Source organism: Lathyrus oleraceus, chromosome 7 (genome assembly GCF_024323335.1).
Source record: "Lathyrus oleraceus cultivar Zhongwan6 chromosome 7, CAAS_Psat_ZW6_1.0, whole genome shotgun sequence".
In the NCBI taxonomy this organism is placed as follows: Eukaryota; Viridiplantae; Streptophyta; class Magnoliopsida; order Fabales; family Fabaceae; genus Lathyrus; species Lathyrus oleraceus.
In genome coordinates this window covers 470,113,996-470,117,196 of record NC_066585.1, presented here as the reverse complement: position 1 = coordinate 470,117,196, position 3,201 = coordinate 470,113,996, and positions in this window count along the sequence as shown.

Sequence of the window (3,201 nt, the reverse complement as noted above, 5' to 3'; positions counted from 1 at the left end):
ATTTTACTAACCAAAATACAAAAATATGTCTTTGCATTTGCCTAACTCTTTTGTAGGTAGGGCGTGATCACCATCGATTTATCAAGTTCATATCTAGGGTTTGAGACCCTCATGACAAAGAGCACAACCATGAATTGATCCAAGAATGGTTATGAGCATCATGTATGAGTTCCATTTATTCCTACATGTTATATTGATCATGTTTTCTTCAAGAGTTTGAGGGTGATTTTCCTTGGGAACCCTAGTTTGACTAGGTATCTCGAGTAACTTCTCCAACAACCTATCTCACCAATTGATCAAATTTCTCAAGGGATACTTAGAAATTCATCAACTTATGCATATATGATCTACCATGAGCCAAGAAAAGTCCAAATAATTGAAGGTTAGCAAGTTGGATGATGGTGGTTGGCCAGATGAATTTATCTAATCAAACTAGGTCTCCCTAGACCCTATCTCCTACAATTTTCACCATATGAAAATGATTCCAAGATAAAAGTTACTCTAAATGACATTCCAAACAACTTTAATGTTGAGACCTAGAGCTAGTTTTTCTTGGAAAATCATTTTATATGTGGAAACATTATAGGTCATTTTGTCTAAACCCTAACTTGAAAGTTAACTTCCCAAGGCCATGACTTGCTCAATTTTTATGAGATGAGATATTTCCAAGTTTCGCAATTAAATTCAATATGTCTAATTTAACTTTTATGTTTGGAGTGAGATAAAATTCAACTTTTATGAGCATGTGATATGAGGTTACATTATAGGTCATTTTTTACCTATACCATTGAACAAGTGATTTTTCCAAACTTCAAAAATGCATAACTCTATCATTCCGAATCCAAATGACATGAAATTGGTGACCATTTTTAAGGTCTTTGAAATAGCTACAACTTTTATGAAGACACTGTTTTCATTTAAAGCTCACATAAAAAGTTAAGCAAGGTGGAATATTGAGATATATGGCTTGACACTTAGAAAAAATTTCAACATGTTAAAATTTCCAAACTTCCACCTCAAAATTCTCCAAGTTCCAAGCTCGAAATGAAATAGTGTTGAACATAAAACTTGTTCCCCTTGATCCAAGATTTCCAAAGAACCCAAGTTCATGCATTTTGGATGAGGTTTGCTAGGGTTGTGCATGGCTTTAACAGAGTTGCATCTTTGGCAAGAATCAAGCTTTAAAACTTCAGTTCCCTTTGCCTTGACAATCAAGCTTCCATTCAGACTTCATTTGATTTGATTTTGGACCTTTTTGAATTACATCATGGGCCTGCACGTGACCATGTACTCGTGCCATCAAGATTTCTAAAATTGGACAAAATTTGAAGTGTGCAAATATCATTCATTCATGCTATAAAAAAAATCTCTTTGTGCTCATTTGAATCAGACCTTGCGCGCCAGCTTTGCCCCCTATTCAAACCCTCTCATTCTAAAGGAAAACCTAAGAAATTTCAATTTAAAATTTGAGTTTGAATCTCAACTCTTGGAGATTCAAGAACTCCAGGATCCAAAGCCTTGCAACCTCTCTAATCACTTCCTGCTAGCTTCTCAAGTGTGATCAGATCGTGTTTGGAGCAAGCAACATCAAGAATTGCATAGTATTGAAGGTAATTTTCAGAAAACTTCATCTTTTCGATTCCCACTCAATTCTCTTGGATCTTTGGTTGTCGAAGCAACTCAGTTGACACACCTCAAAATTCAACTCCTCATATATTTTTATATATTTGGAGTTAGTTGAAATTGAGGTTAGATTCATGCTCTACGCCATTTTTTCTTTAAGATCATGTCCTCCTTTTTTATTTTGGTGATGGTTGAAAGTGGACCAGTCCGGCGAGGTCCATCGGAGAAGAAGACCGCAGTTACAGTTTCGGTCGTGCGCTAGCACGTCTCCCAGCCACATGATCTTGCCATTTTGTTTTAATCTGAGGCGTTGGTTTTGATTACCACGTGTGTGGCGCGCTGACTAGGTTCCAACCATAGGATCCTTTTCAAATGTTTTAATCTCAGGCGTTAGTTCTGATTACCATCCCTGTAGCGCATTGACTAGTGTCCATTATGGAACGGGCGTTGAGGACCACTTGATCTGCCACCTCAATTAATGAGGGAGATCAAGTGGTCCATGTGTTTTACTATTTTCTGATATTCATTTTAATACTTTTAATTTCATTAATTCATATTAATTTTAATATTGATCCAAAAAATATGAGAGTTTCACAAAAAAAAATCAAATAAATTCCTCTTTCATATTTTGAATTAAAATTATTTTTTGGATCATTATTAATATTTTTCGTGATTTAATTGATTTTGTGATTATTTTTAATTTTTTAAAAATTCTAAAAAAAAATCTCCAAGGTCCTTTGGCCTTGTTTGACCTATGATAAATCTCATGGTCATTTCTTTGGTGCATTGATGAGGTTTTAGGAATTTGACAGACCATATTTAATTTAAATGTATTATTTTAGTCTTTTTAATTTGAATAAATGCCGATTAATTGTGTTGACCAATTGTGATGATTTGTTTGAGTTTGACTCTTGTTGTTAGGCCTTGGTCAAGGTTGATTTGACTTTGTCAAGTTAATATCATTGGATTTAGAAGATTGATGGAATGTACATTCCATCTCCCAAAATGAATGGATGATATTAATTTGGTAAAAGTCCTCCTTTGACCAATTTGAGTTTTGATCCATTCCCCTCCCTCTTCATCTCATTCCCATTCTTTATGCATTCATCTCATTTGGCCTATGACATCTCAAAGTCCTAAGGCTAGTTGATTGAAAAATCAACATGAGTATGGATGAGATTAGGCCACCTTTTTTGCATATTCTTTTTGTGTGTGGTATGTTTCATGAGCATAGTCCATTATACTATGTCTCTAACATGCATTAACACCAAAATTCGATTGCCCGGCCTCAAATAGTTGTGACTTTTACATAAGTCCAATTACGATTGCTTAACATAACACTAAATTTGTGAAACAAGAGGCATATCATTCTAGCTAGTGAGATTGTAAGTCTCCCCTCTTTCATGGTATTGTGTGGAAACTTGGCCTTTTTTCCTTCCTTTGGAAGATGTCTTGGCTCAAGGATCCATCCTTGTGATAAGTGGGTTGAGTTTTCTCCAAGGAATGACTTAAAATGAAAAGCAAAAGCAAAACAATACTAACTTCTAACTCATTAACAACTAACTTTTAATTTCAAGC